The 13,351-nt window shown below is 37.8% G+C and overlaps 1 protein-coding gene across 3 annotated transcripts in view; it reads left to right on the forward strand.

The window, feature by feature from the left end:
* The window catches only part of KCNIP4 (potassium voltage-gated channel interacting protein 4), a 296,711-nt gene that overhangs the window by 194,638 nt on the left and 88,722 nt on the right, over positions 1 to 13,351 (forward strand). The gene's annotated exons all lie outside the window — the stretch shown is intronic.

A 13,351-nucleotide genomic window follows, 5' to 3' on the forward strand; every position in this document is an offset into this window, starting at 1 on the left:
AAGATTCCTAACTTGAGAGAAAAATCAGAAAAACAAGGAAACAAAAGCAATGCCTTTGCTCCTTTCAGTGTGTTATATATCCTGTATATCTCCCTTTCTTATCACTGCTAAAATTTCTCTGCAGTAAGCCCATTCACATTTTCATAGAGACCCATGCAATGAAAATAGCCTTCATTGTCTAGGAACAAGAAGAGAACTGGCCCTAAAAGGTTTATTTTCAGGTTTATTTTCACAGAATGGTTAAAGCTGGAAGGACCTGTGAGGGTCACCCCTGCTCCAGCAGAGAAACCCAGAGCAGGGTGCTCAGGCCCATGTTCAGACAGCTTTTGAAGGTCTCCGAGGAGGAGACTCAACAACACCTGAGCAACCTGCGCCAGTGCTCTGGCACCCAAACAGCAATAAAGAGCTTTTTGGTGTACAGAGGGAGCCTCTTGTGTTCCAGTTTGTGTCCACTGCCTCTTGTCCTGGCACTGGACACCAGAGAAAGTGTCCGGCTCCATCTTTGCACATTCCGTCAGATATTTGATGAGGTGCTCTCTGAGGCTTTTCTTCTCTAGTCTGAACAGTTCCAGCTCTCTCAAACTCTTCTCATAGGAGACGTGTTCCATCCCTTGGATCATTTTTGTGGCCCTCCTCTGGACACACTCCAACAGATCCATGTCTCTTCTGTACTGAGGACTCAACATGTGGATGCAGTGCTCCAGGTTAAGTCTCACCAGTTCAGCGTAGATGGGCAGGATCACCTCCCTCAGCCTGCTGACTGTCTTTCTTTTGATGGAGCCCAGGATATGGTTGACCTTCTGGGCTGCGAGGGCACAGCGCTGGCTCATGTCCAGCTTCCCATCCACCAGTACCCTCAAATCCTTTTCAGCAGGATCGTGATCTATCCTTTCACCAGCTTGTACTGATAGCAGCAGGGGTTGCCATGACCCAGGTGCAAGACATTACACTTGGATTTGTTGAACCTCTTAAGGTTCTCCTGGGTCCACTGCTTCAGCCTTTCTAGGTCCCTCTGGATGGCATCCTGTATTTTGGACATGTTAACCACACTGTACAGCTTGGTGTCATCTGCAAATTTGCTTTGCTGAGGGTGCACTCAATCTCACTGTCGATGTCACTCATGAAGATACTAAAGAGTATCAGTCCCAGTACAGCTCCCTGGGGGACACCACTCATCACTGATCTCCATTTGGACGTTGAGCCATTGACCACCACCCTTCGAGTACGATCCTGCAACCAGTTTGTCATCCATCAAACAATCCACCCATCAAGTCTATATTTTTCCAATTTGGAGAGAAGAATGTTGTGGGGGACTGTGTCAAAGGCCTGAAGTACAGATAGATGACATCATTGGCTCTTTCCTTATCCATTAATGCATTTACACCATGGTAGATGGCCAAGCAGGACTTGCCCTTGGTGAAACTATGCAGGTTGTCTCATATCACCTTCCACGTCTTCCACGTTCCTTAACGTAGCTTTCAGGAAGATCTGTTCCATGATCTTCCCCAGCACTGAGGTGAGGGTGACAGGTCGGTAGTTCCCTGGGTCATCTACCTTTCTGAAAAATGGACATAACATGCCTTTTTCCCAGTGACCAGGAGCTTCACCTGACTGCCATGACTTTTGAAATATCATTGATTGTGGTTTGGGACTATGTCAGCCAATTACCTCAGAACTCTGAGACACATCTCATTGAGACTCATAGAGTTATGGATGTTCAGGTTGCTCAGGTGGTTGTGAACCTGATCTTTGCTTACAGTGGGAGGGGCAGTCCTCCCCCAGTTCTCACCTTCCAACTCATCCACTTGAGGGGTGTGTGAGGACCAGTTGCCAGTGAAGGCTGAGGCAAAAAATGTGTTGAGCACCTCAGCCTTCTCCTTGTCTGCTGTTATCAGCCTGCCTCTATTGCTCACTAGGGTTGGTACACCTTCTTGGGCTTTCCTTTTCTGGTTGATGTACCCATAGAAGCCTTTCTTATTCTTATTTGAACCCCTTGCCAAGTCCAGTTCAAGTTGGGCCTTGGTCTTCCTGACACAGTTCCTATGCACCCTAGCAGCATCTCTGTACTCTTCTCAGGGTACCTGTCCCTGCTTCCACTGCCTTACATATGTCCAACTGGCATCTAATAGTACGTTATACTGTAGTTCTACAATGTAAACATACATTCACATTTACAAACTTGGTAGTGACAATTCCTACTACTGCAATATCGAGGGTGATTTAATATGAAAAGAAGAACAGACCTATGGGCTGAGGATGCAGTCATATAATTTAGAGATAATTTAGTTTGCCAAGTAAGCCAGTGGGCCTTGCAGTAAAACAAAGCAGAATTGGATTACTTACTATTACTAAATGTAATTTAACCTTGTTTAGGGAAGAGATGGTCTCTCTCTAATGCTTTGCTAAAGCTTTATAAATTAAAATGCTACTGTTACTCCCATGGCCAATCTGTTTAATTTACAATTCACTTGCACAGTAGCTATTTGAAGAACAATTGTATAACATGCTATATCAATTAATTTTATAGGAAAATGAAACCACCTGTAGCTGTTATGTCACAGGAGGGAGTTTTTTTGTTTTTTTTTTTTGTTTTTTGTTTTTTTTTTTTGATTCTTTTCAGTTCTTGCTTTCAGATCCGTAATGAAAGCAGTCCTTTGATTTAGATCAAAGCAAGAACACAAGCTTCTAGGAGCAAGTGAGAGTCAGAAGGTGAAAACAAAGAAAATGATAATAATAATAAAAATAATAAAATCCCATTCCATAACCTGGAGCAAGACTATGAAAATGAGGAAATCAACTCTAGATGTTTTTGGCCACAACATTATTTCAGTGTAATTTTCTTCAAAGTATGAGAACAAATAATCAACATCTTGGATATCATATGTTGTCCCTTGATTATAAACCAAAGATATTTTGTCCATACAGGTGTTGATTTTTTTTTATTTTTATTTTTCAAACTTTCTCAGACTGTATCCACTTACAGTCATTAAAGGGGCACTTAGTGTAAATATTAAAGATGATGTATGAAATCTGACAAATTTCATTTTAGGTAATTCCATTCTGCATAAGTCTTTCATCTAGAGAAAGTTATTCTGCAAGTTTGGCAGGATAGGTAATCTGCTACTGCAATATTCTGCTCTTTAGTAGCTGCAGCACTGGAGAGGTAAACAAAGTAATTTCATATATTAGCCTCATTTTTTCTAAGCATTTTATGAAATTACAAAGTATTGTGTGTTTATCTATAGCTGCCTATGTAGAATTTGCTACATTCAGAAGTATGAATTCTTTTACCATGAGTATAATTCTTGAAAGGACCTCTGTAAATTAATCACTTCTCCTAGTTCCCAGAATATTTTTTGCTGGCCACACCTTTCTTCTTTAGATCTGTGATATAAGTTTTCTGTGTTGAAAACTGAAGATTATTGCCTATGAACTGATTTCTTACTGGCTAGCTGATAGGAGCATTGCATTCATTATCAGCCAGATAACTTGCCTAATAAACTCACATCTCACCTCAGCTAGAAATTGAAGATCATGAATTCAGCTGACCTGTACATAGGTGTCCTTTCTGTGTTTGACAGTTTCTTTCTCTTCTGACTGACTGACATTTCCCTCTGAAAAAGGGAGTAGAGAAAGAAGGACAACTAATTAATACCTCCTTTTTTTTTTCTCCTTCTATTTTTAACTCATAGCTGTTTTCCTTTTCAGCCAGGAAAAAATACCAAATAGTTTCTTATGAACTATTACTGCTAGCCAATTAAAACTTCTTTTTTTTTTTCCCTCCTGTAAATTATTTATAATACGGGGCAGATGCATTCATTTGAGGAAAACAGTGTAATTCAAGTCAATTAACAAGTAATGATATATCCTCATCATAAAAACTGTTTTCAGTTTTGGTCAGTTCCAATCTAAATTAGATAACAGCAGATACAGAATGTCCATATAGGAGAGAAAGGGAAATTAAAGTATAAAGAGAGCCCTTCTTTTTGAGACGCTGTTTACAAGCAGATGTTGAAAACAAAGTATAGTGGAAAGACATAAATGACTTAAATGTATCTTAGAGCAGATATGTATTCTTTTTTTTCTACTATCATTTATCAAAGTCAGAAATAGAAGAGTTTGCAAATGACAATCAAAACTCCTTGTAAACTTAGAATTGTTAAATAAAACTTCCTATTTTTATTGTGCTAATTACCCTGTCAGATTGTAGTTAAAAGGTAAGAATTTACTGGAATTAAACTAGATCACCAATGTATTTAAGAGTTATAGGATAATACCTGATAATTTTGAAAGAACTGTGTAATCGTATACAATTATAGGGAAAGTTTATGCCCTAATACACAAGTGAAAGAATTACTAGTTATCTATTTTTAGTGTTTCAGAAGTTTATTCCTTATGTGTTCTATTCATAGCATCCTATATGTTATTCTGAAGCATTTGCTACTTTTAGTGATGTGTTGAATTGGGTAGATTATTGGTTTTTTTTTAAATGGCAGACCTTACCTGCTTTGAAATTATTAAAATTTAGTTTCCCACACATAAGCTTTATAAATAACATTTCCAAGCATTCAGAAATACACAGTAATCGGATCTTTGTCTCTAATACAGTCATATTTCAAGGCATGTTTTTTATGTTTGCATCTTCCTATATGCAAAGCATTCTATTTAAAGTAATGTAGTCAACAATTTATCAGGATTGTTTGTAGAAATATTACGTAAGAACTGCAAAACAGGGTTGTTCTAGTAGATCCTGCTAATTTTTGCACGTCTTCAGATACGCCAAAGTTCTACTTCAGAACTCCCTGAGGATTTTTAGATCTAGAGAGAAGACACCCTCTACAGTGCTTCCATGCAGGTTTCTCTTCTCTACTTGCTTAGGGAGAAAAACATGAACTTAAGATTGCACAGCTAATCGACAAGGGATAGGAAGTGGAGGCCGCAGATCCATAGTCAGGATCTCCACCCCAGCCTTTGAGAAGCACAATTCTTTGTCATGCAACCACACCAGCCACCACCTCACATTGCAAGATGGACTCCTGTGATGATGTGGAGCAGCAGATCAACCTAATGGTGTATTTTTCTGTGGGGATCCATTAATAATTTGGAGTGCTCTGTATTGTGGTTTTGGTACCAACATGCTTATGCTTTCTGATAATTGTTCAGCAAACCCTCAGTGTGGTAGTGGCTGAGTTTCAGGCAAACATTAAAGGTTCTGCTTCAAATTTTCATGGAGAAGAATTTACAGCCAGAGGAATTTGCACTGTTTAGATGTGTAAACTTCGTAACAGTTCTGTAGTGTTCACGTGGGTGGGATTTTTTGTTACAACTTACTGAAGAATCACAAGGAAGTTTATGCAAACTTGTGTATTGGTAAGTCAGCACCAGAATGCATTGCAGTGTCCAAAATGAAAGAGGGAGTTGAGGAACAAAATTGCTTGATGTAAAGGATGGTGTTTTCTTTTGTATTCTGGAGAGGGCATTGATGAAAAATTCCTTTACTTTAAGCAGCATTTAAAATTTTCTCATAGTGACAATACCGGCAACCCATATGGACTTATCATTGAAATATTTCTTTAGAAATATTGCTCAAAATATGAAGTGAGAGGTAGAAGTTAAACTTGACTATGAATTTAGGAAGTGATCAGAATATGAAGAGGTATCTCATTTAACTAAATTTTATGATCTCTTTGTTTCAAGACTGATTTCATTTTCAAATGCTTTGAGGCATGGCATTTTTTTTGATTGAATGACTCCAGAAGAATTCATCTCTGTAAATTACTCTGTTGTTTGGATGTGTTGTATGGTGTATTAAAGGAAACATTTTGTACATCACTTCCTTTTCCTTTCCACATTGTTGATTGTCTTTGCTGCTTTACTTTTCAGAACTAAATATTGTAGAATCACAAGGTCTCTCTGTGTTTCCTCTAACTCTCATGAAAAAATTACAGGAAAATTCTACTTCATTTTTTTTAAGGATGTAATTTTGGAAATAACTAATCAATTACATTAGTAAACAATTTATTTCTTTAAATGTTTTTCTTTGACTCATTTGCAGAACAGACAGAATTAGGGCTAGAGGGAATGGCCTCAAGTTGCACCGGGGGAGATTCAGACTGGACGTTAGGAAATACTACTTTTCCGAAAGAGCGGTCAGGTGCTGGAATGAGCTGCCCAGGGACGTGGTGGAGTCACGGACTCTGGAGGTGTTCAAGGAACGTTTAGATGTTGTGTTGAGGGACATGGTTTAGTGGGAAATACTGGTGATAGGTGGACAGTTGGACTGGTAGGTGATCTTGTAGGTCTTTTCCAACCTTGGTGATTCTATGATTGTATGACCCCCAGAACAGGACAGAAAATTAAAGACTGGTTATGGCCAACACTTCCTGCTGGGTGGCTTTCTGCTCATGAGCTGGCACTTTCAGTGACTGGAAGAGCCTCTGCTCCCACTTTTTCTCTCAAAAGTGGAGATCTTGAGAACATGAGGTAGCATAGACTACTGCTAGGATGCAGACCAATAAATTTCTTAATTTTAATAGTTTCCTTGATACAATTTATTAATCACAAAGGCCTCTCTCACTGCTATATTGTGATTGCTTTCATTATATTAGGATTGTTGTTTCTTTAAAGTCTGTAAAACAACGTGTTTCAAAATTCCCAACCTGGGATCATGTAGAGCCCCGAAATACTCTGAGTGGTTGGTCGTGCTACAATACTTGAGAAAAAGAAGAAATTTTGAGAAAAAGATAAAAGTAAATGGCAATTAAAAAGATGGAGAAAACATAGATGAGAGTAAGATAAACAGATTAGAGCCTTAAAATGGGATGGTTATTTAGAGTAACTAGAAATTCAAAAGAGGAAAGAAAATGTTACTTTTTTGAAAAGGACTTTGAACAGAACTTTACATGAAAATATATTAAATACTTATAATACAAGGAAAATGCAGATGAGATCACTGAATTTGGCTTGATACCTTTTAATTGTGTGTTTTCCTACAAAATATCATTAGCTTTACTGATGAATAGGAAAAGGAACTGATGTTCAGTTTCACAGCGTATGTAAAAAATATAGAACTCATGACATTTTAGTATTAAATATCCAGAAGAGTGAAATCAGAGGATATTGTTAGTTATGTATTGCATAGGTATAACCTAAAAAGAACTGAAGTACAAATGTGATTTCCCAGTAATTAAAGATATTCAGCTTCTAGAGCCCTGTCTATAGGTAAAAGTATCTGATTTGTTATTGTAATTCAATAGAGATAGCCTTCAAAGAAAAACAAAAATTTGACAGTCAAGTGGAAATTATATTTTTCTTTCTCTTTGTGGTAGACCATCAAAAGATTGTTAATGTTAGAATTTATTACCCAGAATTAAAATTTAATAGTTTTCTGATCAAAAGTAAAAGTTTCTAAGCTTCTCAAGAAGTTGTTAAGAATTGTTTTGAATGAAAAGTGTTAAGTGATCTAAGATGGGCAGTCACTATCACACCTTATTTAAGAGATTTCTTTCAATGTCAGAACACATGTTCCTTTAGTAAAATTATATTTTTTCTGAGAGTTCCCTTCACTTTGTGCTAGTACCTTTTAAACCAGTGGGCACGATTTAGTTAAATGGTTAGGACAGGCACCAGAGTAGCATTTAGGGCTAACCTTACGCTGTTTACACATGTGCTGCATAAATATGCTTCAGAGCCTATTATTTACACTGGGTACTCTCTTGGTAGACATGTTAATAAACACAAGACAATTAATTTTATACGGACTGTACAATAAATCAGCTGGCAACATCAGCCTCTTTTCTTTTCCCCCTGATGCATAGCCTGGGCAAGGTCTTCCCAGTAGCTGTTGAAAATGCCTAATTCCCATGTATATGAATCAGAGTTTGTGGATCAGCACTTCTAGGTTCTTGTTCTTAGACAGAAAAGTGCTGTTTTGTTCCTCAGTCAATAAATAATACGTTCTCCCTGGCTACAGAATGGGGATTTGGGAAGTGCTTGTCTCCTTGACACCGCTGTATTTTGCTAGCTGGGGACACTGATCGTGCTGATGTACATTTCTTTAATTTTCAGTCTTATTTCCACTAAAGATTCTAATTAAATACTGGTGATGCTTGAGACAGTGGGGACAGTGCTTCCCTGCACATTACATCTTTTGATGCAGAGGGCAGGGATTTTCTGACATGCAGCATTCAGCATGTGTGAGATGTCTGTCTCTAGTAAACTGTCATCTGTCACATTTAACCAAACTTGTGCTAAAATAAGCTGGGGAAGGACTGCAAAGCTCAGGGAGAGTCGCAAAGCCTGGGTCTGGAAGCAGTGGAGAACAGCGAGCTGACAGCAGCGTGCTCCCTCGTGCAAGTTCTCAGGGAACGTTTCTTCTTGGCACCGGCACAGCAAAGTCTGCATGCACTTCTGGCACAGATGTTCCTCCAGCAGCTCTGAAGTAAGGCTGCTTGCTGGATACCATGACATGCCTGGGGGTTAGTGGTCCACCTCAGCCTCTCAGATTGACTCAGCACTGATGAAATCCAGTGCTTAAAGAAACAAGAGATGTGGGGCTTTAGCTGATAATTCCGTCTCAGCTAGGGTGGCTGGTGAACTGCCACAGCCCAGCGCGGCGTCGCTTGGCACTGCTGCAACTTTCTTCAAAGCAAACTATTGGTAAAATCCTCTTGTTTCCCTCTGATCGCAAGCTGGTGTGACAACTGGAATGATTTGCCTGTTGGAAGAATGTTGACTCTAGAGTGGGAGTCGGAGGGACTGCAAACAGTGGGTATTGTTGTGATTATATTTGCATCTCTGAAGCTGCTTCATTTGCTGGGACTGATTGATTTTTCTGAAGGTAAAGTGGTCACTCGCAGTTTGTGCTGTTTGAAGGTGTGGTATCTGATCTGCTAAAATAGACTTAGAGAGCATCAGATATAAAAGCTGTGAAATGAAAATGCTTGGAAAGAGAAAACAGCAGTCAGACTGAAAATCTAATATTATTCCTGCTGCCTTTACTTTGTTATTGTAAAACAGGAGTAGATGCTAGCATCAGGTTGGAATTTTACAAAGAATTAAAAAAGATGAAAACAGAGACTATAACATCTGTCAGTTGCCTTTCAAAGCTGTTCACTGCTAGACAACTTGGTGCATTAAGTGAATCTTAGTTCATGTTTATAACAGTTTTTCTGATTAAGGAATTAGAGGTTTGATCTGTCTCTGTATCTGTTTTAGATCAGTTTCATAGATAAATGCAAAACACCATTATTACAGGTTAAGTAATATAGGTACAGCTTTAGAACAAATCTGCCTTATTCCTTCCCCCCAAAGTAAAGCATATATGCCAATTATGTATGGGTATTTTATTTATATATATATATATAAAATTAAGATTTTTTTTAAATTCCTGTTTGCTCAGATTCCTGTCTGCTCCCTACTATATGGATCATAACAGTATATCTACTCTCAAAGAGGACTTCACAATAATTTTAATAGGAATTTTATCTCTATACAAATTGTGTGGTTTTAAGCACATATTTTGGTGAAATAGGCTATTTCAGCTCAGTTGTTAATGAGATTTTGTGAACTTTTGAACAAAATTTCTTAGTGGGTACTGCTGTAGTAAACAGAAGCCATTCACTCACTAAAACCTGTGCTTGGAAAATACTTGCTTTTCTCAATGTGTTAGTACATGTGAACCAAAACCAATCTTTTTTGCTGTGCAATTGCTTTCAAGTCAGAAACAGATAGCCAAGGAGAGCACTCCAGTTTTCTGAAACATTAACTTTACATCATGGAATAGGATCTTTGATGGATGCAGATTCACATCATCACCTCATAAAATTGTTCGGTGCGCTGATAAAATGTGAAATCTTTAACACAGCACTTTTATAGTTACTGAACTCTTGAAATAAATCATCCTTAAAAGCAAATGTGGAGAGAATATATAACACTTGCTGTGTTTCTTTATAATGCATTTTTTGTGGAATTAAGGTATTTTTGAATTCTAAACAATGAGTAATTTTTCTAATAATGCACTGTTTTTATTTCTTCATGCTCTTGGTGTGTAGCATTTTTAGCACCTAAAAATTACTCTTATTTATTAAGTTTAACTTCATTATGCATGGTAACATAATTTGTAGACAAATAATTACAATGCAGTTTTTTTATCAGATATCCCCTTCTTAACTTTTCACAGAATTATATTGTCATTAAGTCTGGAAAATGCTTCATGTAATTTCAGCTATATAGCCTTTCCAAAAAACAAGCAAACAAACAACAAATCATTAAATGTTATAGTGATTTTAACATAAATGTAGGTTCAACTGAATATCCACTGAATTCTCACTTTCTCTGCTATTATGGCCATTAGCTGTATTTTTCCTCTCACTATGATATAGTAATTTCATTCAAAAGTACCTAGTGACATAAGCCTCTAAATGTAAAAAGATTAAAATTTACTAAGTATGTTATTACACTGATATATTGAGAACATCTTCAGTGTGAATAGCTCCAATGACTCAGAGGATTTCCAGTTCCCCTAAGGCTGATGTAGCCTATTTAACTCTTCCATGCTGGGGTGCTGCCATTACCATTAAACAAGAATTCTGCCTCAGATGACGGAGGATTATCTATAAGATGGTCTGAACAAGTGGCTTGTTGTTCTTACACTGAAAGGCCAGGCTTACTGTTGATGTGCAAGGAGGACCATGACAGAATGGTCAGGGTTGATCTTGAAACCAAAATAGGCAATGAGCCCTCCCCATCTACCCCATAGAGACAGGGTATGAACCACATGCTGAAACAAATCTTCTGTAGGTAGGCCTTCTGATGTCTTAATGTACTTGTCTTAATAACTCAAATATACTGACTTATTTTGAAAATGTCACTGATAGAGAGTCTCAGTGTTTGCCAATAAAGGGCACAGAATGCATATAAATGACAAATCTTTAGTTACTAATCAGTTAATACTCCGCCGATTTTACTGAAGTTGTGAAGATGTTTTACACAAGTTTCTACCAGCAGAGTGGGAAACTGCAGCAGCTTGTTTATTGTTTATTTTATAGTTATTTGCAGTGTGGTACAAACTACCCTATTTTTTGTATGCAAGCAGTTTCAGATTTATATTTAAAAAAAAAAAAAGATAAAATAGTACTACGGTCATGGAAAAAAATCTTCTTCAACTCAGCTACAGGAAATATTTAACCTACTATGATTCTTGCTCATACATCTCTCTGGCAAAAGTGTGTTTTCAGCTGTTACTCAGTGTGCTGTGGTAGACAGCCACCCTCCTTTTGCTTTACAAAGGAAAAGGGGTTATGGTGAACAAGAGGTCAACTGCCCACACTCCTCCATGGGGATGTTAGATGAATCCAGGCAATCTGCACAGTTTTATTACATTGTTGAGTGTTTGGCACGACAGGGAATCTGACTTGATCCTACATTCTTATCTAGGGACCATGTTCTACTACTTCATCCCTCCTCTACTTTCCAATAAACTGGAAAGGTAGACTAGAATGGGGGGTAAGCTGATTTCCCCGGTGCCAGCAATCTCTTTCAGTTATGAACACTGAATTGAATTAATACCACTTCTTCTATGAGAGTGAAAATCTCCTTTTCCTCTCCTTCCGTTACTTTGAAAGTGGTTTGATGCTGATCAATATCTTCCCTCCATCATCCTTGCCTGAAGCTTTTGCTACTGGACAAGCTTTTGCTTTGTTATTCAGGTGTAAGTGGTGCACAGGAAGGAGTTCAGAAGTGGAACAGAGGATCAGCGCACCAGATATAGAGGGAATGAAGCCACCAGAAGCTTGGAGGGGAGAGACTGGCAAAATGAAGGATTCACTTGATTTATATTTCCATGCAGAGAATTTTTGTCATTTGGTAGCAATTTGGGAAACTATATAAATACTATTAGCAACATTATATGTGTCAGGGGGCTGTATAAACAAAGCGCCCATAGGACAAACCTTGTGCTTCCTCCTTCACTATATACTGATTATGTTTTTAAGTGCAACGCATCATGTAGGAATGTTTTGTGAAAATAACCAACCAGTGTTGCAATCTATTCCACACCCTACTGTTCCCACTCTTTTCCTTCCATTGAGTTCAATTTTCAGAGCTTGCTATTGTCTTTTAAGTGGTTATTCAGTTGTATGTTTAATTTGTGAATGGTCCACAGACTCAAAACCTTTTGACAAGTAGGACTCACTGGGTTTTATACATCTTTCAACTGAATAAAGGTTAGGTAGAACTACTTGAGGCTCAGTTTCTCTTGTGGTGATGCAATACGATTTGCAGTTCACTTACAGTCATCAAGAAACATATTTGGCTGTAAAATCAACTTTGAGAGTAAATAGAGTATTGTTGCTGTGGTTAGAATCTGAAAATTAGGAGAGGGAGTTACATTATTTAAATAAGGGTAGTTGTCTGTCTTTTAGATGGAAAGGTACAGAAAGACCAATTCCTCTTTCTACGTTGGATAGACAGAAGTCCAGAAGTCATGTCAGTGTGTTTGAGCTGATTTGTTCTGTCACACTAACATGCTGAAATGTGTCCTCTTTTCTAGCTATTCTGGACTCAAATACCTAAAAGCACAGAGAGGATAGCTTAGGTCTGTCCGCAACCATCTGTGTTAACATGCTGTAAGTTATCCTTACAGTTCAGCAAAAACAGGAAGGTTTAAAATGTTGCCTCAAGTTCAGCTTACTCTCCCCCTGTAGTAAATGAATGATATGGGGAAAGATATATTGCTGACAGATTATTCTCCTTTCTTTTGTGCTTTTCTATGAAAAAGGACCCCAAAAAGAAAGTGAATTTCCATGTGAAATAACTTCGTTTAGAGGTGACTGGTAAAAATTTTCCAAATTTGAATGTTCTGTGAACTGATGGCAGTGCAAGGCAGGCTGAAACTTACTGAACCTTGTAATAAACTGTTACATCTTACTCAGGGTAGCTGAAGGTGTTCTATTTTCTCTTCAGTTTGCCTCAAAAACTAGGTTTTCCTAGACTAGGGAGCATGATTTTGGGAAGTACCATCTTATCCAAGGCTGTCACGTTCTTATATGTTAAGAGAATAATCTTAACATAATTGTATTGAAACTGAGGGTTTTGTTTTGTTTTGCAGTTGCTTTACTGACTTTCCTATGTAGACCAATGATAAGATGCACAAATATAATTAATTTGATAAATGAAGAGGAGCAAAATCATCCGTCTCCCGTGAAAAACAGGGAAGTCATGCATCAGCCTAAAGATTTGCTTTTACCAACTATGAGTGAAATGGGAAACATAAATAGAAGTTTTCAAGGTGATCTTATCTTGTGGAGATCTTTTCATAAGGTACTTCCCATGGACTTCTTTATTTTATCTA

This window comes from Numida meleagris, chromosome 4 (assembly GCF_002078875.1).
Source record: "Numida meleagris isolate 19003 breed g44 Domestic line chromosome 4, NumMel1.0, whole genome shotgun sequence".
NCBI classification, from domain to species: domain Eukaryota; kingdom Metazoa; phylum Chordata; class Aves; order Galliformes; family Numididae; genus Numida; species Numida meleagris.